At 37.8% G+C, this 26881-nt stretch overlaps 1 pseudogene; it reads left to right on the top strand.

Annotated features, from left to right (window-relative positions):
- The first annotated feature begins 332 nt into the window (after window positions 1-332).
- LOC136068926 (uncharacterized) lies at window positions 333-22988 on the top strand (annotated as a pseudogene).
- Window positions 22989-26881: the final 3893 nt, after the last annotated feature.

The raw sequence follows: 26881 nt of genomic DNA on the forward strand, positions 1-26881 counted from the left end.
TAGAAAGAGTGGAAAGGTCATTGTGGTAGGCTATAGAGTGTTGATGTTAGGGGAGTGGCCTCTGTATACCTTATGTGGACTGTATTAAAAGAGAGGAATTATCCCATGTTCAACAGTGTGGATTCAGATATTGAGTTGAAGTCTGTTTTCTTGAGAACATTGCATTAGTATGCCACTGGTTATGCCCTGTGAAAACTACTTATATTTTTTATTTTGTTGATTATTTATAATTTAACATTGCATTTGAAGTCTGTTGATTATTATTATTTTTTATTTAAAGAGTATGTGATGTCTAGTGAAGTAAATTATATATGTTTGATCATTTGCAGACATATTTTGGGAATTAAAATGTTCCAGTTCTACTTCAAATGTACGAGGTTCTCCGCTGAGCCTACAAGAAATTTTGAACCTTGGCGTGAAGAGGATGAGGTAAAAGTTTAGCCTCCTATACGTGACTATTTATCATGTGCTCAGATTCCCCAATATTGATATCAACATTGTTTGTGACTAAATAATTTACCTCTTCTATCAGGCAGTAGAGACGAATAAACAGAAAAGGGAAGCTGAAGAGAAGGGAGATGCAATGAAATCTTTAGAGAACGGAACCTTGGATTCAAAACGATAGATGGAAACCTATGAAGGTATTTGCTTTAGAAATTGTGTTTATGTGTTAGGGTATCATTGGACAGTGGCGCAAACGAATCTTTGAAGCTCAAATAGCCTCTGTAATTTACTAATTTGTCTTGTAGACACGTGAGATAATCATCACAGTGCATGGAATTTTTGCTTCTATCAGAATTCACGCATGCAGTAATGGAGTAGTCTGATCAGAAATGAGAGAGAGAGAGATTTCTGTATATGCGTTGAATTCATTGAATGAATAAAATACAAAGCTCTGTTTCTTATATAGAAAACAGAACCTACACGTGCTATACAAACTAACNTGAGGACGAATGCGGGCTGAAAAAAAAAAAAAAAAAAAAAAAAAAAAAGTAAACTGACGATGTTAAGACGCTATAAAAAATAAATAAAGTATATATATAAAAAAACTGACGGGGTTAATAGCTGTTAGTTAAAACCTGAGTCCTTGACAAAAGCCATGTATTATCAAAATAACCAAGGGGAATTGCTTCCCATTCCTCCTGACGCATACCCAGTCCGTCCCCTTAACAAAAAATATCTACTCTTCCACACTCTGTTGGAATCCGGCATCTCAGACACTAACTTTAACTCCCCTCTCCCTGACGGCAAAATGATACATCCCCTTGGAAGAGAAAGTGCTGGGTGTAGCAATAGAAGAATTCAAAGTGAGCTGACGGTGTCCTCCACTTAGACGACCCCAAATGATCTCAGACTTATGAAGATCCTCCACAAGTTTGGGGCGATCTGGCTGATGGACAACCCTAAAAAATCAGCCAGTTGACGGTGTAGGACCGTCAGGGGCAATCTAAGCCTTACAGCAAACATGGCGTCATACATACCAACATCTGCAGTTCTTCCGTTATAGCACTTTTCATTCTCCCTGGGGAGACGGATTAGGATGTGGTCTGGATCTGGAAACGAATGCGTAACTCCTTAAATACCTTCTACTCATTGTTGGATTTATTAAGGCCCATTCTCAGGAAGGATGAAGGACGGCTACCTCCGGGACTTCATAAAGTTCCCTCACAGGACTCCTCGTTACCTTCATCTCCGTCACTATCCCTCTCTCCTTCCTCCTCAACGTCACCCTCCTCACTACTACCTCTTCCTGACCCCCATCACCGTGACTCCCTACCTCCTCATCGGGAGATTGGGTAGACGACTCTCTCTCTCTGACAACCGAGAAAAGCCCCCGGACTCTTCGCCTGAACCATACTTCGTCGTAGCCTGCTCCTCGCGAACTGACGACTGATCACTCGATGCGTCACTTGACATCTGACTACCTACAAGTGACGGATGTATTCTAAGCACCTAAGTTAATGACCTCGCTATAAAAAATTGATTGAAATGAAGCATGTATAAAGAAAAGAAAGGACTTACATTCTTCTCTAAATGGGTGACGGTTTTTGGAAGCGACGGCAGAAACTCGGGTGACGATGTTGAGGAAATTGACGGAACAAAGGCAACGGATCTTCTCTCAAGAATTAGTAAAGGTAAAATGGAAAAAATGGGGGAAGAAGTAGGTTATATATAAGGGGAAAAGGCGCGAAAGACGAAGCGACGCCCTCGTCCAGACGTGGAGCCAACCAAAGTATGCCACATGTCCGAGCATTTAATGGTTGGCGGCTCGAGGAGTCACCTTTGAATCATTTTTCTCTCCTGGCTTAAGTGGAAATTAACAAACAAAAATGTAACTCCATAACCATCAGTTAGAATTGACGGAGATATGGAGTAGGGAGCAACTAATAAGTGAGAATTATAAGCCCACAGCTGATGAAGTCTACGAACTTAGGTTGACGTATTAATTGAAGTAAGAATCTGAAGACCCCATAGTTGACGGACAGTGATATGACGGGTCCAAGATGGAAGAAGCCTGCTCCACGGGGTTAACTCCATCTTAGGAGTGACGCCGATATGACCGAAGGATAAAAGATAAGCTGACGGTCTTGAAGCTGACGTTTTAATAATATCTTTGTCTTGGTCACCACGCATAAGTATATAAGGAAATGACTTGTATCCCACGCTAGTGATGGTGTCCTAAAGGAAAGATTCCGCATTCTACGCATCATGAGGACTCCTATAAGGAAAAGACTTCTACTCCAAGGAAGAGAGGTCAACTCTCTACTACTATAAAAGCCCAATACCCTCACGAATCAGGTACGCATAATTGACCCTCTCTAGCACTCTAGAGTTGTAACAAGTTCTAACTTGACCTTCGGAGGTATTTGGCCGGCACCACATCGGTGCTCTCTGTAAGGTCTTCTCTTTTTGTTGTGCAGTTATCTTTCGTGTGTAGCAAACATCGTGTGACTCACTGGTGATATTTCATTGCATCATCGTCTATATCCTTTATATCATATTTCAATTTGGTCTATAACTTTAATTGTGTCAATTTGTCTCTAACTTTTTTAGTCCATATCAATTTAGTCTCTATCATTATCTCTGAGATAAAAATTGCTAACATGGCTAATGCAAAAAAAAAAATATTTTTATTATCACATCAACGAAACTAATTTTTTATTTGGAAGTAATCACGTCAACAATTTCTATCTAGAGATTAAGGATGGACTAATTGACATGACACTTAATAGAGTTATGGTCAAATTGACACAATTAAAAAGTTAGGAATCAAATTGATCACAATTGAAAAGTTAATGACCAAATTAAAATATGGTATAAAAAATTAAGGATCAAATACGTATTTACCATTTTAGATTTTTATTTATTTGAAAAAAAAAGGACACAAAAAAAAAAAAATATAATATAAAAATATATATATATATATATATATATATATAATATAAAACCATCCCAGTGTGTGTTGTTGGCCAATGAACACTATGCTCATGTCCGTGCACGACTTAATAACTTTTGATTGAATTAAAATATTAATTAAGCCAACTCTTTTACGTCGTAAACTGCTGTGTGGGTTTATGACATTCTTCTTCTTTATATTTTTAATTTTTATAAAAAACTATGACTTGAATTATGACAACCAGCCAAAGCTCACATTTGACAGTTTGGAATTAAATACTAATTGAAAATGTTAAATCATATTACACACTATTGCTTTCCTAAAAAATTATTACACACTATTGCTTATACTTCGTATGCACTCATTTAAAATCGTGTTAGGAAAAATTATATTTTACCCCTAAACTATACCACATTTTACACTTAAATAACTATAAAATGCACAATAACCCTCTAAACTAATACTTTGTAACACTGTTGAGTCGCACGTGACTTCTTTTTCATTCGAAATTAAGTACCAATAAAATAGTAGGGTGCAAATTTGGACACAACATTAGTTTAGGGGGCGATAATGCATTATTGTAGTTTAGAGGGTAAGTGTAAATGAGGTATAGTTTAAGGGTAAACTATAATTTTCCCTCTTCCTCAAAAAAAAAAAAAAAAAAAAAATTCCCCTCTTTGTTAAAAACTTAAAATTGTAAAATCATGTTTTGAAAACACAATTTCACAATTTTAGAGTGTATATGGATTGTGCAACATTGACGCGTATGATAATCATTAGTAAATAATACATCTATACACAACACACTGTTGTTACACACATCTCTGTATGCACTTGTCATTTCCCTAATATTTAGTGTGCATGAGTCGGGTTTGGTCAGGTTGAGGGGTTTTTTTTAATCCAACCCATCATGGTTGAGTTGAAAAAACCAAACCCAACCATGTGGATTGGGTTGGACAATTTTTTAATACTAAAAAAATTGAGCATTTATAAGATTATCAACACAAATAATAGCATATTTATAATATTTTTTATTTTATTTTATGAAAAAACATATTATTTGATGCATTAATCAAATTTGAGCATAGCACCAAACCAATATAAACAATAACAAATTTATAACCTTACAAACTTGAGCATAGCACCAAGCCAATGCAAATTATTTGATTAGTGCATCAAACTAATACAAATAATTTGATATTGAAATGAAATGATAAAATTGGTTAAATGTTTTTTTTTTTAATTTATTCATAAGGAGGGTGTAAGTAACAAAACCATATAATATTCTAGCCTCTTTTATTTGTTTGATTAAAAGTTAATAATTTGCATCTATTATAATTTAGAAATATATATTTTTTATTTTTCAAACAAATAAAAAGGACAAACTTTAGAGACTACTAGTAACTGTAATTTCTTTTTTGAACATGAAAGGAAAAAAATCCTAAATTTTAGAAATTCTTTTTTTGAATTCAAAATGATATTCATTATTTGACATTTATGACCTTATTTCTAAATGAAATTACCCTTCATTAATGAGAGTATTTTTAAAGAGAGGTGCTACGTCCACAATATTTTCACAACAAATCATAGGTAGTTAGTTGTTATTGATTCAAATTTAAACTTAATACTAAAATTACTTTTTTACCCCAACAATAACAGCTAGTAACAACTTGCCACTCAGGATTCGTTGTAAAAATGTTGTAAACATATCATTTTTTATTTTTAAACTACATAAAAGTCCAGTTTAAAAAAGAGAATCATCTTATATATAGTCTAGATGTATATTTTGTTTATAAAATATAATATATATATATATATATATTAAAATATATAGATGGGTCAAGTTAGACAAAACCATATAAGATATATTTTAAATATAGGTAGGGTCAAATTGTGTTAAGTGGTTTTGTGAATCTACTAACTCATACCCAACTTAACTCACTAAAAAAGAAAATTGACAACCCAACCCACCAACTCCTAAAAGCTGACCCAACTCATTGGGTTGGATTGGAGTGGTGGATTGGTGCCCTACTTATATTATTGTCTTGTGGGGAGGCAAGTTCTTCCACATCCGTGCGTGCGAGTTTGAGCCGTGTAGGAGAAAACCACGTAAATTTTTTAGAGTTCTAGAGTGTTATTTGCAGTATGTACCTAGAAATTTGAATCCTCCGGTTGGCTTGGGTTTTATAAAAAAATAGTTGAAGAAGGATGGGAGAGAGGAAGGTGCTAACAAATACTTCCCGCAATGCGAGTTTGAGCCGTGTAGGAGAAAACCACGTAAATTTTTTAGAGTTCTAGAGTGTTATTTGCAGTATGTACCTAGAAATTTGAATCCTCCGGTTGGCTTGGGTTTTATAAAAAAATAGTTGAAGAAGGATGGGAGAGAGGAAGGTGCTAACAAATACTTCCCGCAAAGAGAACGTTCTTGGCCAGGTTAATTTGTATTGTCCCTCCCTCTGTGTTTTCATGTTTCAAGTGATGATATTGGTTGTTTAAAGCACAAAAGGTGACACAAATGCATGACTCTCGGTCTTACTAATTTATTATAAAATAATTTTGTTCCATGCTTTGTATGTTTCTTTTCTCATTCCTTTTTGTACTCCCAAACAAAGTGTTTGGAATTCTCTTGCAAATTTGAGTTTCTTCCTTTAAGAAAAAAAATAAAGAATTCTCTTGTAAACTTGAGTTTCTTCCTATAAGAAAAAAATAAATTTATTGTTGCTTCTTCTGATGCAGTTTTGAATACCTTAGGTTTCACTACGTAAAGGTTGTTTGGGATCAACACCAAGCAGAGAAAGAAAAGTTGATCCTAGAGCAGCCTGAAAACCTTTAGGGCTGCTTGGAATCACCACCAAGCAGAGAAAACAACTTCTCACGAAGAAAATTTTATTTAATAGTAGTCTCATTAAAAAAATAAAAAATAAAATATATTTTTTATCTTTTACGGAGTTTACGGGAATTAAAGATTATGTCCACGGAAACTCTCAACCAAAAACAATATGAACCTATCTAAAAAGACAATCCGAGTCTGAAATCAAAATAAAAAATGAAAGTTTAAAATAATCCAATCACATAAAATAAAGAATATGCCATAATAAATTCCAAAATAATTTTGGTTGTGCTCCCTGCATCAGCTTCTCAATCGATTTTTTATTGCACTTGTTCTGCTGTTTTCTCCATGCTATTATAAGAGAATATGCCACTAAACAATCGGATTGTGATAGAAACTGAAATATGGAGTTAGATTTACTGTGCAGTCTTATTATATGTCCTTAAAAAGGACATAATATGATGAAGTTTCCCTGGAAGTGTCTGGAAGAATAAAATTCCTAGAAAAATTTCTTTATTTGTTTGGACTAGAAAGGTTGCTTTCTTTGTTTGGAAAGCAGCATTGTGGAAAATCTTAAAGTTGGATAACTTGATTAAAAGGAATATTATTATAGAATTTTAGGGCATGTTTGGATAGAAGGAGAGTGAAGGGGAGTAAAGTAGAAGTTGGTTGAAAATAGGCTAATTTTGGGCTAACTCTACTTTTCTCTGCTCTACTCTACTCTCCCTCCTTCTCTCTAAATCCGAACGGACTTAGTGTTGTATGTGTAAGAGAAGTGGAGAGACGGTTGATCATTTGTTGCTTCATTGTCCATTTGATGGTGAGTTACGTTTTTTTGGGGTTAGAAAGAGTGGAAAGGTCATTGTGGTAGGCTATAGAGTGTTGATGTTAGGGGAGTGGCCTCTGTATACCTTATGTGGACTGTATTGAAAGAGAGGAATTATCCCATGTTCAACAGTGTGGATTCAGATATTGAGTTGAAGTCTGTTTTCTTGAGAACATTGCATTAGTAGGCCACTGGTTATGCCCTGTGAAAACCACTTATATTTTTTATTTTGTTGATTATTTATCATTTAACTTGTAATTCCTTTTGAGTGGTATACATATTGTTTGAATGTATTCTTTTCCTATTTATCTAATGAAGTGTTATCTACCTGTCCAACAAAAATAAAAGAGCATGTGATGTCTAGTGAAGTAAATTATCTATGTTTGATCATTTGCAGACATATTTTGGGAATTAAAATGTTCCAGTTCTACTTCAAATGTACGAGGTTCTCCGCTGAGCCTACAAGAAATTTTGAACCTTGGCGTGAAGAGGATGAGGTAAAAGTTTAGCCTCCTATACGTGACTATTTATCATGTGCTCAGATTCCCCAATATTGATATCAACATTGTTTGACTAAATAATTTACCTCTTCTATCAGGCAGTAGAGACGAATAAACAGAAAAGGGAAGCTGAAGAGAAGGGAGATGCAATGAAATCTTTAGAGAACGGAACCTTGGATTCAAAGATAGATGGAAACTATGAAGGTATTTGCTTTAGAAATTGTGTTTATGTGTTAGGGTATCATTGGACAGTGGCGCAAACGAATCTTTGAAGCTCAAATAGCCTCTGTAATTTACTAATTTGTCTTGTAGACACGTGAGATAATCATCACAGTGCATGGAATTTTTGCTTCTATTTTGTAACACTTTGAATTGAATCCAAAGTCAGTATGTTCTGTTACTAATACACTTCTTCCCCCTTGTTTGCAGTTCAGACGTGCAACTGTGAGTGTAGATCCCATGCTTGAGCCTTGAGCCTTGTGGCGCACAGTTGTAGAAAAGGTATGATTGATCTGCTCTGTGTATGTAGGTTGGCTGTGTAGTCACATTACTGTTGGATTTGTTGACCTCTTTTTATATTGTGAAAGCATGTTTGTTCCAACACTTTTGTCATGTGTGTTATTGTTTGGCCAATTGGAACATAAGCTTCTCAAGCTCAAGCATTTACTTTTCTAGTTAGAGACCAATGTCTTAGGGTTATCATGAGATCTATCCAAGAGAGCTGGTATCTCATGTGTCAGGCGCATGAGACTAGCCTCTCACAGGCAGGTGAGCCCCACACAGATCTGTTCAAGGGAGCTGGTATCTCATGTGTCAGGCGCATGAGACTAACCTCTCACAAGCAGTTGGGGTCCACCTGCCTGTGAGAGGCAAGTCTCATGCACCTGGCGCATGAGAGATTTTTTCCTGCCCAAGAAACTACCAATTTAGGTAAATATGAGTATTTATCCCTTGCAATCAACCAGCCACGGGATCTAATTTTCACTATGTTTCTTCAATTGAGGCTAGCCGGTCCTTAGATGACTGGACTGAGTCAGTATTCCAGTCTATGAGAAGTGAGAACTACTTCAGTGAACCAAGAAAGTCTTTTTATTTTATTTTATTTTTTAAAATAAAATTTTTAAGTTTTAGCCCAAAGGGGAGGGGCAGGGTATGCTGATTCTGTTTATTTTTTGAACTTCTTTCACTGTTTCTTTTTGGAGCAATTTATTGATGTACATTCCGTATCAATTCTCTCGAATCCGTTACATCCATTATGAAAGATATAATTTTCCACGGTTTTAATGTTTTTGCACTTGCACAAATATGTTATCAAATCCACTTGTGGAATCAGTATTTGAGACTATTTTGCTATTGGAAACTATTGAAATGCCTAACAAGATTCTTATCAAATGATTCTACAGCTGGTCCTTTTCTAGAAGTGAAACCGTTGGCCTCTATGCATAAATCTTTAGCCATATGGTATTTTAAGACATTTGTAAAGTTATTATGATTTTCTCTCTCTCTCTCTCTCTCAAACACACACATCTTTGTAGCATTTTTATATTGTTCTCACTCTATTAATTTTTCTGTATGCTGACAGGAGAATAGGTTGGAAGAAGAGGATGAAGCACGTATAAAATCAGTATTTCATGTTAGTGCAGGCATTTTACTTTTACTAGCATGCTTCATATGTCCTGCTTCCCCTTTGCCCCCCCTTCCCCTTTTCTTTTTCCTTTTTGGGTCATGGTTGTATCTAATATAATTTACTTTGTTAATCTTATGAAAAAAAAAATGCACTTTGTTAAAAATCTCTTTTGCAGACTTCAAGGCAAGTTTATGTTTAAAGGATTCGTGATGAAGATCTTGATGATGATGGGGATATGATCCAGCTTTCAAGTGCAATGGTGAAACATCTGGTCATAATTTGAAGGTATGTTGACCTATAGAGATAGTTTTTGTATTTTGAGATTGTTTTATAGATTCGGATAAGTCAAGAATTTGTTGAATCATTTATTTTAGTCTGAAATTAAGTCTACTCTTGTGTACTTCTTCAATGCATCTGGTCATAACGGAATTCTAATTCTTTTGTATAGTATTTCCAAATAGGTGTTATTTGATCTTGGGCAGTTTTGAAACCTGTCTAAATTGATTATCTAAGTGGAGTGATAAGCATGGTTTTAGGTTCTTTAATGGCGGAGAAAGAGTAAGGTTGCTAGACTATCTATCAAATATATATATATATATATATAAGGTTGCCAAACTGATATCTTTTGAAAATGCTCAGATTTGGAAGCTTTTAATATCGGTAGATTCGGTACATGTTTATTTCAACACCCTACCTGTGACGAACAAGTCTTATTTAATAGAGTCACCTATAAAAAAAAAAGTCTTATTTAACAGAGTTGATATTAGCTTGCTAGAAAGCATTGTGTACGATACTTTGTTGGATTTGGATGATGTACTGCTCCCTATGTTATCAAAAAAAGAAAAAGAAAAGATGATGTACTGCTAACTTCAATCTTTGATTCAAATTTCCTTTATATTAGTGGAACTAAATTATATGATTTCAGTAATAGAACTTCAATTTTCAATATGTAAGGATGGTTTTGTAAATCATGGGTTTTTTAATTAGCTGGTTAGTTATTTGGAATTTCGAGCTCCCTATTAAACTTGGGAGTTATTGAAATTAACAATGAGATAACTATTGCTGATTAAAGTCATGTGAATGAAAATAAAAAAGGTGGGTGAGAAGCTAAAATTATTATTAGGAGGTTCTAAAAAAAAAATTATATTCACTCTTCTTTGAATGAAAAGGAAAACAAAAAAAAAAGGTGGGTGGAAGCTAAAATTAGTATTTGGAAGTTTTAGAAAGTAAATTTATAGCCACTCTTCTTTCGTTTCCAAGTCAGAGAAAAAGCCCCTCTTTTCCTCCTGGATTTTGGGGACCATCTTGAAGCTTTAAACATACTTTTCAGATGCACCCTAATTTCAGCCATGTTTATAACTTAATACCTTCAAATACCTTTTTTATTGACTTCCTCCTTCCCTAGCCCCCTTCTTTCCCCACCATGAATCATAACTTTTGTTGATATGCATGATGTCTCGGTCAAAAGGATGTTTAAGCTTTAGTCTTTCTTAATTTCTTCTATTATATTCTCCCTCTGTATTATTTTATTTTTCCTTTTTGTAGTTCCAACACTTTAAGAGTGTTTTATTGCTTCTAAAAGGTTGTACCCAATGCACAAAACTCTTACTTTTGTGAGATCTAGAGGAGGTGGTTGGGAGAGGACATCATTTACCGCTTTTAGATGGCAATAAAGATTATTACTCTTTAGAACTACCTCTCCTTTTTTGGTCCTCTATTTTTTGTGCTTTTCTTTTATGTTGGATAAAAATGAATAAAATTGGATAGAGGGGAATATAATTTTTATGTTTATTAAAAGAAATGAGCATTGCAGTATCTTTGTTATTTTAGTGGAAATATATGAGCTTGTGAACTTACGTTTGAACATGTTTCAATGTAGAGGAGAAACATTTCCAAAGAGCTTCCTCTGGCGACCCGGCCAACAAATTCTTTGACAAAAAGCCACTTTTGTTGACAGCTCCACCTTGAAAGGTAATGCCACATATATTCAAATTTCCCCCCTTCTTAGCATAAAAGTTGGAGTCATCACCATTATTTTTTAACGTCTTAAAAGAATCGTTGTAACTTGTAACCATCAGTTCTTAAGCATTAACATCTTAAAAGGGCAATGCAAGTTCGGACTTTTTTCTTTCCACCTTTCTAATTTCCCTAAGTTTACCTAGACCCATCCAACAGGCAATCCCAACCCGTCCGACACTAAACCCCGTGCAATGCGCCCCTCTCATCCGTCATATGTGATCGTGCAGCCAACTTAGACACCACAAGGACTATACATCGATATGCGTTGTCCAACATCTCGACTCATTTGACACCTACATGGATGAACGAGTGAGAACATTTCTGACGTAGGACAACCACACTATTTCAATGGAACAAACAAATCACAAAATAAACCCTAGGAGTCAGCACCTAAGGGCTGCTTGAAGTCAGCACTAAGCAAAAACTGGAGTCGGCACCAGTGTAAAAGAAACACACGTTTTTTTTTTTATAATTCTCAAAAACTGTCTTACAATAATCAGAAAAAGTGTTTAAATAGCTAACAATAAAATTCATAAAGAAACCTGTACGGCACTCGGATATCTAGGCCTATTTGGGCCTTGAGCTCCAACCCAACAGAATGGCCCATACCACCCCTAGGCCCAGGTCTCATGCCACCTTAAAATCCATTGAGTGAATGGTCTTAATTAGTACGCACCATGCTTCGTCGCCCGGACCACGCTCGGTGAACCACTTACCGACCATTAAGACAACTGCTCGAGTTTACCTCTTCTCGGTTGCCTAGCAGTGCCTTATGGAATATCGCTGTCGAGTAGTTCTACTTAGGTGGGAACCAGTTCCAATGCCATTCTTACCACACCCCACTCCCAACTAAACACCCACTTAAGGTTAACAACATTGGATCTCATTTCCCACCAACCATGAAAGTAATCATAACTCCCTACTAATTTTTGGGCTATAAATATAAGAAGTTAAGGAAGAAAAGGGGGATGAAAAAAGTTCTAAAAGAGACTGAGTGAAAGAAGTGGGAATTAAGCTTGAGCAATAATAGTAGGGAGAGACAGCTCCATTGGGTCTCTGTATAAGAAACTACCCAAGGTAGGAAATCCAAAGCCCACGCTACAAATAGATTGTGAGCCCAAGTGAGGGCTGACCCATTAGCCTCACTTTTGGCGCGCACAAAACCCTAATTATTAAATGCTTGGGCTTGCTTAATCTCAAGCCCAATAACTAATAGGCTCCATCCATAAGGCCACAGATTGGACCGTCTTCTTTTTGCTTTTTCTCCCATACGTGTATAATTAGGGGCTTGTACCTTGTGTCCACACCAACTCCTCCCGGGTGAGAAGAACTCGACCCCATCGAGTGGAAATCTGAAGAGTTCTAATAGTACTCCAACAAGGTACAAGCCCCCAATTATACGCATGTATAGGAGGAAGAGTAAAAAGAAGACGGCCCAACCTGTGGCCTTATGGATGGAGCTTGTTAGTTATTAGGTTTGAGATTAAGCAAGCCTGAGCATTTAATAATTAGGGTTTCTTTATGCATTTTATTGTTAGCTATTTAAGCACTTTTTTTTTATTATTGTAAGACAGTTTTTGAGAATTATAAAAAAAAGTGTGTTTCTTTTACACTGGTGCCGACTCTAGTTTTTGCTTAGTGCTGACTCTAAGTAGCCCTTAGGTGTTGACTCCTAAGGTTTATTTTGTGGTTTTTTTGTTCCATTGAAATAGTGTGGTTGTCTCACTTCAGTTGTATGAATCGGAACCTGGCTCTGATACCAAAACTAACATAGGACAACCACACTATTTCAATGGAACAAACAAACCACAAAATAAACCCTAGGATTCAGCACCTAAGGGCTGTTTTGAGTCAGCACCAAGCAAAAACTGGAGTCGGCACCAGTGTAAAAGAAACATTTTTTTTATAATTCTCAAAAACTGTCTTACAATAATAATAAAAAAGTGCTTAAATAGCTAACAATAAAATACATAAAGAAAACCCTAATTATTAAATGCTTGGGCTTGCTTAATCTCAAGCCCAATAACTAATAGGCTCCATTCATAAGACCACAGGTTGGACCGTCTTATCAGTTGTATGAATCGGAACCTGGCTCTGATACCAAAACTAACATAGGACAACCACACTATTTCAATGGAACAAACAAACCACAAAATAAACCCTAGGATTCAGCACCTAAGGTCTGTTTTGAGTCAGCACCAAGCAAAAACTGGAGTCGGCACCAGTGTAAAAGAAACATTTTTTTTATAATTCTCAAAAACTGTCTTACAATAATAAAAAAAAAGTGCTTAAATAGCTAACAATAAAATACATAAAGAAAACCCTAATTATTAAATGCTTGGGCTTGCTTAATCTCAAGCCCAATAACTAATAGGCTCCATTCATAAGACCACAGGTTGGACCGTCTTTTTTTACTCTTCCTCCCATACATGCGTATAATTAGGGGCTTGTACCTTATGTCTGCACCAACTCCCCCTCGGGTGAGAAGAACTCGACCCCGTCGAGTGGAAATTTGAAGAGCTTTGATAGTACTTTAGCAAGGTACAAGCCCCCAATTATACACATGTATGGGAGGAACAGCAAAAAAAAAACGGCCCAACCTGTGGCCTTATGGATGGAGCCTATTACTTATTAGGCTTGAGATTAAGCAAGCCCGATTATTTAATAATTAGGGTTTCTTTATGCATTTTATTATTAGCTATTTAAGCACTTTTTTCTAATTATTGTAAGACAGGTTTTGAGAATTATAAAAAAAACGTGTGCTTCTTTTACACTGGTGCCGACTCCAATTTTTGCTTGGTGCCGACTCCAAATAGCCCTTAGGTGCTGACTCCTATGGTTTATTTTGTGGTTTGTTTGTTCCATTGAAATAATGTGGTTGTCCTATGTTAGTTTTGGTATCAGAGCCAGGTTCCGATCCATACAATTGACGTAGGATAACCACACTATTTCAATGAAACAAATAAACCACAAAATAAACCTTAGGAGTCAGCACCTAAGGGCTGCTTGGAGTCAGCACCAAGCAAAAACTGGAGTCGGCACCAGTGTAAAAGAAACACATGTTTTTTTTTATAATTCTCAAAAACTGTCTTACAATAATCAGAAAAAGTGCTTAAATAGCTAACAATAAAATGCATAAAGAAACTCTAATTATTAAATGCTCGGGCTTGCTTAATCTCAAGCCTAATGACTAACAGTTTCCATCCATAAAGCCACAGGTTAGGCCGTCTTCTTTTTGCTCTTCCTCCCATACATGCGTATAATTGGGGGCTTATACCTTGTGTCATCAATTTCACTTCTTGAGATGATATAAGTAATCTATTTCACGCTTATCAACATATGGAAATTGTTACACACCACGCTAGAGGGTCCTTCTACAATTTTGAACCCTCTAAGTAGGGAAAGGTGAACCCGAAGACCTTGATGCGACTAACCCCCCGCTACCTCCATTGAGCTAGTGCCTACATTCTCTAGACCACTATATAAGCACCAAGGCTCCTTCAATCCAAGGTATGTTCACACAATTTCCTAACTCATACTTTTAGAATTGTTAGAAATTATTGTGAGTTTCTAAGTTAACCAACGGAAAGTATTTGGCCAATATCACACTAGTGCACTCTGTAGGTATTTAACTCTTCAGGTCTACTAATGTTGGAGTTTGGACGATTGGCTTATTCACAATCCTACACATCATCAGCCTCCATCAATATTTACAAAATTATCATCCAAGCAAAAAAAAAAAAAAAAAAAAAAATCAGAAATGTTGATGAGCAAAGAAATTGACATAAAATGTTTGATTGATTCTCTCTCAAAATTAAATCTTTAAGGCCATTGAATTCACCTTGCATACTATTGGCCCCATCATAACATTTCCCAAGCTGTCTTGATAAACTCAATTCATCATGTCTACAAAATAAAGATTTAATTACAACTTTGAGTGATACATTGGTACGTGGTTACAATTCCCTTTTTGTCCACATAAAGCAAAATAATGGCCATTTGTTCTTTAATTGAGATATCACGAGACTCATCAACTAAAATTGAAAAGAATCCATTGTCAAGATCCTTGATGATGACATTGGTAGTTTCACATGCAATTGCAAACACAATGTCTTTTTTAATATGATGGTGGGTTAGCTTGTTTTTTGGCGTGTGTTGCAACACTTCATTGCTAGATTAATTGTGATTTGCCAAAAATTGTAGAAACTGAAGAAAATTTATTTATCAATTGAATCATAAGATTCATCATGACCACAAAAAGTAAACCCTGATGCTATGTAGTAACTATTGCATTTAATTGAGCTTGATAATCAATCTTATCTTAATTTGACTGCTTAACAAAAACACTTTGAATTTGTTGCTTTTACTTCATTAGATCTTCATTATTCTTGACAACTTGGTTATGGGGACTATTAATGCCTCCAACATGAATTTGTAGTTTGTCTTTTCTATTTCAAATTTTGAATCCTCCTATCACAATAGTTTCTCTTCCCACTTGTTAACCAATATTTTTCCTAAATAGGTCATAATATAAACAAAATGAACATCATTTTCTATGCTGTATTCCCAAAAAAAAATTATATTCTTTAAACCAATTATGATTAAATCAAAGCAATACTTCATTAATTTCTATTTCAGGGAATTAATGGTGAAGAGGTTGATAATGGCCTTTTTGTAAATGTAATCTTCTTATTTATTCGTGACCATTAGGATGATAAGATGAAATCGTTTCTCATAGCCCAAGATACAAGGAAGATTGCTCAAGTCAATACAAATATCCTTAGAAAATGAATTCCCCCTTCTATCATATCTTTTACTTATCAAAACATCCTTAGAAAATGAATCTTGCAGTATAAGTGATTTCTTTGTTAAAAATTTGTCCATAATATTAGCAAAAATAAAAATAAGAATGATAAACTATAAGTTCATTCGGCATATTATTTCTTAATACAATAATGTGGGACCAGAAAATCGATTAGCCGAGGCCCACTTCAACCCAAGCCCAAATAGCCCACGCTGAGGACGCACGATGGGTCCGAGGGTGACCCTATCCTCGGTCGTCCGAGACCTCGGTACGGAGAAGGGCAAGCTCTGGGCGAACCGTCACCTCGGCATTGAATACGTTCACCTAAACCCTTTGGCCGCATTAATGGGGATGTAACCCCTTGCCAGGGCGACATCGATCAGGGTGAACTACTTGAGCACGGATATGACCGTTGATGGGATAGGCCGTCATGAAGAAGGCCAATAGATGATCAACAGGAGGAAGAAGATGGGGATATATAAGAAATGTGAGCAAAATGTAAATGGAGGCCTGGAGGTCTTTTTTGGGGGGTGGAGCGGGAGAAAAGTCTCCTCGGCCATGGCCGAGGAGCATCCCCAAGTTGTAAACTGTTCTAAGTATTTTTTCAATAAAAGAGAAAGGAGTTCATGCTTCGTGAACGCCGGCCAGCGCCTAAACTTTTAACCCACTCTCTACAAATTCATTGTTCTGGGTTCGTTGGGCCTTTGACCCATATCCTTTGGGCTAGGGCTACAAAAATAGACCCTACAATTGGCGCCGTCTGTGGGGAGGATTAGCGCGCCGGCCGGCGCAACAGGCGACGGTTCTAAGTAATCGTTCTATGAAAGATTGGTGGTGATGCAAAAAAAAAAAAAAACTGCAGAAAGATAAAAGTTCGAGACGGAAGATTCAACAGAAAAGAAAGAAAGCTTGATATTATTTCATAAAAAGCAAAGTTACAGATTACAATCAGAGACTCAGGCAGGCGTGCTTTAGAACTATCCCTACCAGCTAGTTCTACAATCAGAGGCCCAGGTGGACCCGTCCTAAAACTAGCTAGAGGGAAGTGTCAACCTGTGCTTTTATTGGCATCAAGAGAATGGGAGAACTTGACAATAAAAGCAGGGAAGGGGGAGGGTCAGCTTGTTTCAAGGCCACCAACAACTCCTTTCTCGGTGCTGCGGAGCAGATGCAGGGGCACCGGGACGCCTTCCCTCGTGATGTTCCCTTGACTCTCTCCACTCCTCACGAGCGTTGGCCGTCGGAGACGGCAACACTCGGGCACTAGCCATGACATGAGTTCGCACGTCTCCTCCGTCGGGGGTGCGCTCCGAGGAGAGACATTAGGTACTTCAACGACATCCCTCCGGGCCACCGTGCATGGCGCCATCGGGGTTACGCCTAGACTCTGCTGCGCCGGAAGCCCAGTGGGGGCTGCGGCCACAACAGCTCTTGGCACGGATGTCCTCAAACCCGCCCAAAGCCGCCCCATATCTACTAACTCCGGTCACAATTCCGGCGGGGTTATTAAAAGGGCTGGGGGAGTTGAAGGGGTATGTTTTTTCTGTTAGCGTTGGAAAGTTCATGGAGTATGGAGAAACCATCCCCCCGGAAAGCCTTATATAGAGGATGGAGGTTGGTGAGAATTAATCCACGCAGAATTCGAAAAGAGAGTTACCAGCGGGGCTAATAATGAGGCCACCAAATTCCAAGGGGACCGTAGACCGTTGGATTTGTGCTAATTCACGAGGACATTAATGAAGGCGCGTCTCGCGCACTGAAACGTCAAGCGTGGAACACGAACAGCCAAGGGACGCTTCATAAATAAAAAAGATGGGGGCTCGAGCTGGAGGCGAGATCAATGCCACGTGTAAGATCCTAATCCGACCGAAGGAGGAATCGTCTCCAGTAAAGCGGTCCGAGGACAAACCCCTACTTACAGAAAAATGAAAGCGTTAGACAGAACCAAGGCACTGCATGGTCCTCGGACATAGGCCTATTGGGAAACTACTCGCTCCTCTATACCTGGGTACTAGACAGAACCAAGGTATTGCATGGTCTTTGGACTCAAACCTATGGGGAAACTAGATACTTACAGAAAAATGAAAGCGTTAGACAGAACCAAGGCACTGTATGGTCCTCGGACTCAGGCCTATGGGGAAACTACTCGCTCCTCTATACCTGGGTACTAGACAAAACCAAGGTATTGCATGGTCTTCGGACTCAAACCTATGGGGAAACTAGATACTTACAGAGAAATGAAAGCGTTAGACAGAACCAAGGCACTGCATGGTCCTCGGACTCAGGCCTATGGGGAAACTACTCGCTCCTCTATACCTGGGTACTAGACAGAACCAAGGTATTGCATGGTCCTCGGACTCAAACCTATGGGGAAACTAGATACTTACAGAGAAATGAAAGCGTTAGACAGAACCAAGGCACTGCATGGTCCTCGGACTCAGGCCTATGGGGAAACTACTCGCTCCTCTATACCTGGGTACTAGACAGAACCAAGGTATTGCATGGTCCTCGGACTCAAACCTATGGGGAAACTAGATACTTACAGAGAAATGAAAGCGTTAGACAGAACCAAGGCACTGCATGGTCCTCGGACTCAGGCCTATGGGGAAACTACTCGCTCCTCTATACCTGGGTACTAGACAGAACCAAGGTATTGCATGGTCCTCGGACTCAAACCTATGGGGAAACTAGATACTTACAGAGAAATGAAAGCGTTAGACAGAACCAAGGCACTGCATGGTCCTCGGACTCAGGCCTATGGGGAAACTACTCGCTCCTCTATACCTGGGTACTAGACAGAACCAAGGTATTGCATGGTCCTCGGACTCAAACCTATGGGGAAACTAGATACTTACAGAGAAATGAAAGCGTTAGACAGAACCAAGGCACTGCATGGTCCTCGGACTCAGGCCTATGGGGAAACTACTCGCTCCTCTATACCTGGGTACTAGACAGAACCAAGGTATTGCATGGTCCTCGGACTCAAACCTATGGGGAAACTAGATACTTACAGAGAAATGAAAGCGTTAGACAGAACCAAGGCACTGCATGGTCCTCGGACTCAGGCCTATGGGGAAACTACTCGCTCCTCTATACCTGGGTACTAGACAGAACCAAGGTATTGCATGGTCCTCGGACTCAAACCTATGGGGAAACTAGATACTTACAGAGAAATGAAAGCGTTAGACAGAACCAAGGCACTGCATGGTCCTCGGACTCAGGCCTATGGGGAAACTACTCGCTCCTCTATACCTGGGTACTAGACAGAACCAAGGTATTGCATGGTCCTCGGACTCAAACCTATGGGGAAACTAGATACTTACAGAGAAATGAAAGCGTTAGACAGAACCAAGGCACTGCATGGTCCTCGGACTCAGGCCTATGGGGAAACTACTCGCTCCTCTATACCTGGGTACTAGACAGAACCAAGGTATTGCATGGTCCTCGGACTCAAACCTATGGGGAAACTAGATACTTACAGAGAAATGAAAGCGTTAGACAGAACCAAGGCACTGCATGGTCCTCGGACTCAGGCCTATGGGGAAACTACTCGCTCCTCTATACCTGGGTACTAGACAGAACCAAGGTATTGCATGGTCCTCGGACTCAAACCTATGGGGAAACTAGATACTTACAGAGAAATGAAAGCGTTAGACAGAACCAAGGCACTGCATGGTCCTCGGACTCAGGCCTATGGGGAAACTACTCGCTCCTCTATACCTGGGTACTAGACAGAACCAAGGTATTGCATGGTCCTCGGACTCAAACCTATGGGGAAACTAGATACTTACAGAGAAATGAAAGCGTTAGACAGAACCAAGGCACTGCATGGTCCTCGGACTCAGGCCTATGGGGAAACTACTCGCTCCTCTATACCTGGGTACTAGACAGAACCAAGGTATTGCATGGTCCTCGGACTCAAACCTATGGGGAAACTAGATACTTACAGAGAAATGAAAGCGTTAGACAGAACCAAGGCACTGCATGGTCCTCGGACTCAGGCCTATGGGGAAACTACTCGCTCCTCTATACCTGGGTACTAGACAGAACCAAGGTATTGCATGGTCCTCGGACTCAAACCTATGGGGAAACTAGATACTTACAGAGAAATGAAAGCGTTAGACAGAACCAAGGCACTGCATGGTCCTCGGACTCAGGCCTATGGGGAAACTACTCGCTCCTCTATACCTGGGTACTAGACAGAACCAAGGTATTGCATGGTCCTCGGACTCAAACCTATGGGGAAACTAGATACTTACAGAGAAATGAAAGCGTTAGACAGAACCAAGGCACTGCATGGTCCTCGGACTCAGGCCTATGGGGAAACTACTCGCTCCTCTATACCTGGGTACTAGACAGAACCAAGGTATTGCATGGTCCTCGGACTCAAACCTATGGGGAAACTAGATACTTACAGAGAAATGAAAGCGTTAGACAGAACCAAGGCACTGCATGGTCCTCGGACTCAGGCCTATGGGGAAACTACTCGCTCCTCTATACCTGGGTACTAGACAGAACCAAGGTATTGCATGGTCCTCGGACTCAAACCTATGGGGAAACTAGATACTTACAGAGAAATGAAAGCGTTAGACAGAACCAAGGCACTGCATGGTCCTCGGACTCAGGCCTATGGGGAAACTACTCGCTCCTCTATACCTGGGTACTAGACAGAACCAAGGTATTGCATGGTCCTCGGACTCAAACCTATGGGGAAACTAGATACTTACAGAGAAATGAAAGCGTTAGACAGAACCAAGGCACTGCATGGTCCTCGGACTCAGGCCTATGGGGAAACTACTCGCTCCTCTATACCTGGGTACTAGACAGAACCAAGGTATTGCATGGTCCTCGGACTCAAACCTATGGGGAAACTAGATACTTACAGAGAAATGAAAGCGTTAGACAGAACCAAGGCACTGCATGGTCCTCGGACTCAGGCCTATGGGGAAACTACTCGCTCCTCTATACCTGGGTACTAGACAGAACCAAGGTATTGCATGGTCCTCGGACTCAAACCTATGGGGAAACTAGATACTTACAGAGAAATGAAAGCGTTAGACAGAACCAAGGCACTGCATGGTCCTCGGACTCAGGCCTATGGGGAAACTACTCGCTCCTCTATACCTGGGTACTAGACAGAACCAAGGTATTGCATGGTCCTCGGACTCAAACCTATGGGGAAACTAGATACTTACAGAGAAATGAAAGCGTTAGACAGAACCAAGGCACTGCATGGTCCTCGGACTCAGGCCTATGGGGAAACTACTCGCTCCTCTATACCTGGGTACTAGACAGAACCAAGGTATTGCATGGTCCTCGGACTCAAACCTATGGGGAAACTAGATACTTACAGAGAAATGAAAGCGTTAGACAGAACCAAGGCACTGCATGGTCCTCGGACTCAGGCCTATGGGGAAACTACTCGCTCCTCTATACCTGGGTACTAGACAGAACCAAGGTATTGCATGGTCCTCGGACTCAAACCTATGGGGAAACTAGATACTTACAGAGAAATGAAAGCGTTAGACAGAACCAAGGCACTGCATGGTCCTCGGACTCAGGCCTATGGGGAAACTACTCGCTCCTCTATACCTGGGTACTAGACAGAACCAAGGTATTGCATGGTCCTCGGACTCAAACCTATGGGGAAACTAGATACTTACAGAGAAATGAAAGCGTTAGACAGAACCAAGGCACTGCATGGTCCTCGGACTCAGGCCTATGGGGAAACTACTCGCTCCTCTATACCTGGGTACTAGACAGAACCAAGGTATTGCATGGTCCTCGGACTCAAACCTATGGGGAAACTAGATACTTACAGAGAAATGAAAGCGTTAGACAGAACCAAGGCACTGCATGGTCCTCGGACTCAGGCCTATGGGGAAACTACTCGCTCCTCTATACCTGGGTACTAGACAGAACCAAGGTATTGCATGGTCTTCGGACTCAAACCTATGGGGAAACTAGATACTTACAGAGAAATGAAAGCGTTAGACAGAACCAAGGCACTGCATGGTCTTCGGACTCAGTGCCTATGGGGAACTACTCGCTCCTCTACACCTGGGTACTAGACAGAACCAAGGTATTGCATGGTCTTCGGACTCAAACCTATGGGGAAACTAGATACTTACAGAGAAATGAAAGCGTTAGACAGAACCAAGGCACTGCATGGTCCTCGGACTCAGGCCTATGGGAAACTAGGTTTTTTTTTTTTTTAATTTTTTGTTTTTATATATATATATTTTTTATGTGTATCAGTGTTAAGAATTGTAATAGCACTGTTCAAATGGCATGGGTTTCTCCCATCTAGAACACTGTTTCGTAAATTTAATACTAGATGATTTTAGTTTGACTAACTAAAGCAAATACAAAGCAAGTTCTTTTTTTGTCTCAATGAGTATACCAATATTACTATGACTCATATTTGAGCTGATTCTTAGGGAATATCGTTGTCAATACCTTTGTGTGTGTCTGTCTGTAAATGAGCAGAACTTACACTCTTATTATGAAAAATAATAAACTGAGCACAAGGTGTTTATAAAATTTCTTAAACCAAACCACATACACTGGCAGGGTTGGATGTGAAAAAAGAGGGAGCGAGGAGAGAATTGGAGCATATGGATTGGGCATTGTTCATGTAACATAATGCTTTATCAACCATGCTTTTGTGTGTGTATCAATATTATTTTTTTCTTATTAGAATACTGACAAATAATTCATGTTTTATGTTTGGTTGTTGACTGAAAAACCAGGTGGAACAGGGGCTCCTAGTGATGCTAAAATTCTATTCAAGTTCTCATTAGTCCAAATTTCTGTTGTTAAGAAACCAGATTCTAATGATAGCAAGTCAGCAAAACTAGAAGTGAACAAACAATTGACTCGAACCAATAATACAACTCCACCTGGTGTGGCCTCTGATGGTAACAAATTAGCAACCGCCGGACTACTTTCTCCATGCCGAAACTATGATAGTGAAGATGATTAGTGTATTTGTTAAGCATATTCCATGATAATCATTTCCTTTCCCAATATATCATTGTTAGGAAATTAATTTACTTTGTTATCGAATTTTAAGTTTCATTTTAGGAGCTAGATTGGTACTCAAAATAGTTAAAGAGAACTTCCAATACAAGCACAATATCAAATGTAACATATGAAGGAAAAATTCTCAGAAATTTAAGCTAATTGCATCGAAGTCAAATTAATGTCTTCTTTCAGTCAAGCCTTGCAACTTCTTGCTATTCTTGTTTCCAGGTGCTTAATGCTACTAGCCAAAAGCTTGAATTAGGGAATATATTTTTTCTATCATTTTATCCTTTTATGGTCAATCAAAGTATCAAACTCATATGGCGCTTGTATGATGGAGTTAGTAAAATACGGTATGCATTTGATACTGTACATATGCGAAAGGGTTTAATTCGGAATGTTTGATTTGAAAATCTTAGTGTGAGAGATTAAAGAGATAAGGAGACAATAAAATAAGACAGAGAGATAAGGGCAAAAATAAAAAATAGTAAAAAAATTAAAGAAAAATTATTATTTAAATAGAATAGTGTGTAAATTAGATAATTTGATGTAGGTGTTTTTAAAAAGTTGTATAAAATAGAAAAAATAGGTTCTTATACTAAAATAGATAATTTTTTTAAAATAAAATGATGCAATACTCTCATAAAGAAGAGGTCTCTACTTTCTACACATCCTCTGCCAAATGTGCATAAAAGATGAGCCTTGTACCTCCTTTGTATCAATCTACCTTTATAGCATTGGTATTAGAAGTGCTAAAACTCCCAAAATGCTATTTAGTATTCCAAACACCAAAAAACACCCTACATCCTTACTCCTTAGTAGCAATTTAATGTAGCATCTGCTACTAATTATTATTATTATTATTCTCTCTCTCTCTCTCTCTCTCTCTCGTCGATCTTGCAGCCTGGTTTGTGGGCATGGGTTTGCTTTGTTGGTCGATCTCTGTGATTTTGGGCTGCCGTGATTGATCAAGGTGGTTGTTGGGTAGTTTGTGTCAAAATATAGTAGAGGCCAAAATAAGTTTATTAGATCCCTGACCACACGCGGAGAATCCTCTCTCTCTTATCATATTACTCTAAATTCTCTATCTTTTGTTATATGTTAAGGCTCATCGTATTTGCTCGCTTTTGCTTGTTATATTTGCACCCTAATCCTTTGGTTTGCAAGTTAATGCTTTTGTGCGCATCTTTTGTGACAATGCTGCTAGCCTTCATCATGATATGTGCTGACAGGAATAGCATTGGTGATAGGTGAGACTTGAGAGTGGTGGAATCACCTCCCAACTCGAACCCATATTTAGAAGCAAAGCCAATCCAAGCGCGACACATGGCAATGCAAAGAAAAAGACCCCAACACCTTTTATTGAAAGGAATCACATACCCAACAAAGCATTCTTTAAAAAGGAAAAAAAGAAAAGAAAAAAAAGGTTGAAGTACTTGGGGCCATTAGCTATTCTAAACCGTCCCTCATGTACGTACTGGGAAGCTTACTTGCAATTTAACCCCGTGACCCATTCATGCTATTGCTATGGGAATCATATACAGCACAAATGATTAATTAAAGATGCCAATTTATGAAGGAAAATGGACCGACCTGCGTACATGCATGCCAGGTAATAACTGCAAAGTCGTTTTCTGCATGAGAATCCAAAGATTTATAACCATCACATTATTCACATGTAATAATGTTGTATGGGTAAGTAATGGAAATTTACTAAATGAAAACTTTGTTTGGTATGGTATGTAGCAATTTTTTTTTTTTTTTTTGAAAAATAATTACAATATGCTGCTAACTCCGCAGTTCGAATCCTTTCTTCCCTAGACTCTCAAGCACTCTATGTATGGGGATATGTCAATTCAGCTACAAAACATTTGGCGGTATGTAGCAATTATATCACCTCTTACTGTTCCCATATGTTCATTATTCAAATTCTTTCTCTTCGTTGTAAAAGCAAAGCATGTAATTATTAAATTATAAAAAATAAATAACACTGTCACCCATAGTTATTAGTATCGTACGATACGCAATATGTATCGTATGATACATATTGTATTGTGTACAAAAAGTTTCGTATCATAAGGGTGTATCGTGATTCGTAAGTGCCCATGAATCGTTTGATACATAGATGCGTATCGTATGAATCGTATCGTATCAATGAATCGTACGATACGTATGATACATAGACATAGGGGTTTAAAATGGGTTTTTTTGTTAAAATTTGTGGTTTTATTTTATTTAAAAAAGTTGTTAGAATTTTTGAACACAAAATTATTGGGAAACTTAATTGAGTCTAATAAAATAGCAAGTCTATGACATTTTTTTTTCCTTCCTTCTTTTTTTCCTACAAAATTTAGACTATGCTCATAACACTCAATTTCATATATGCAAATTTATTTTCTATGCTATTAATAATGTATTATATGAAAATATAATTATTTTTTTATTTATTATTATTATTATTATTAGTCTAAAAATCTAGAATGCCAAGAAAAAATATGAAGAATAAATTATTAGAATAAAACAACAAAAAAATAGTAAATGTTGATAATAATGAAGAAAATATCTATGAAAAAATAACTTTGCAAAATGTTGAACATGATGACAACATTGACTTATATGGAGTTGATTTCCCAAGATAATGAAAATATATTATTATTTTGGTTCATATATCATGTATTACCACATCTGAGTACTGTGCATATTATAAACATAAGTTAATTTGATTTATTTAGTTAAGTTTATTAAATTTGATTACATAAGTAATGATTAAACTGGTTATTAGTTGAAAATATTTCGAATTTATGATGAATATACCTTTTATACATGTATATTTATATTATTTTATAATTTTATTAAGTGTTTGTGTATCTTACGATACACGATTCGATACGATACACAATACAGAAAAATAAAAAATCGATTCGCGAAACAATTCACGATTTGACAACTATGTTATCACCTCCGAAATCAGATTTTTGTACTTCTTTTAGTAATCTTACATATAAAAAAATAGTTTCTTTACAAATGTCACAAATGTTCAATTATCAAGTTATTGCACTTACCATAACTTTTGAGTAGAGTTGTGGTATGTTTTTGTATTATAACTCATTTTCCTTTCCTCTATGTGTGTGTTTGTTTCTAAAAAAAAAGTTGTTGCTCTCATTTAAATCCAATGATAACATTATTTTAGTGTCTATTATTTACAATTAGTCAATTAATTATCTTAGTCATTATGAAAAATTTTGTGAAAAAAAAATAATAATGATCCTAAACATATTTTCATGGAGTGATGATATTTTCATGGAGCTCACTGTTTTGGTATTAGCTCAATTACATGGAGTCCACCACTTTATATTATAAAATGACAAATATGTTCTTAACATTTTTAAGAAATTACAAATAGTCTAATATATGAATTTTCACATCATTAATAAGGGCACAAAGGTAAAAGCCTACATTTTTTCTTTCTCTTCTCTTTACAAACCAAACACAGAGGTGTTGTGTGTGTAAGACTATTTGAAGTTGTACGGCAGAAATATGCTCCGCTAATGTCTCATTCTATGAACACATATCCCGAGGGTCTGGCTGGTCTAATAGCCACCATATGTGGACCGGGATGAGGTTCAAGTAGTACCGACAGCCAGACAAAATTGATGTCTTGTCCATACTCTATAGCTTCCCAACTTAAAATGTGATTGTTAAACTTATCATACCCCATTAATGTTATTTCAGGGGTTTGGCTTGGGTTTGAGTGTCTCTTCAATGTCTTGTACAGAACCCAATAATGTATCTAAGAATTGATGTGTTAGCACTTAGCAACCTACCGTCGATAAAAAAAAAAAAAAAAAAAAA

The sequence above is a fragment of the Quercus suber genome, unplaced genomic scaffold, assembly GCF_002906115.3.
Source record: "Quercus suber isolate HL8 unplaced genomic scaffold, Cork oak 2.0 scaffold_142, whole genome shotgun sequence".
Taxonomy (NCBI): Eukaryota; Viridiplantae; Streptophyta; class Magnoliopsida; order Fagales; family Fagaceae; genus Quercus; species Quercus suber.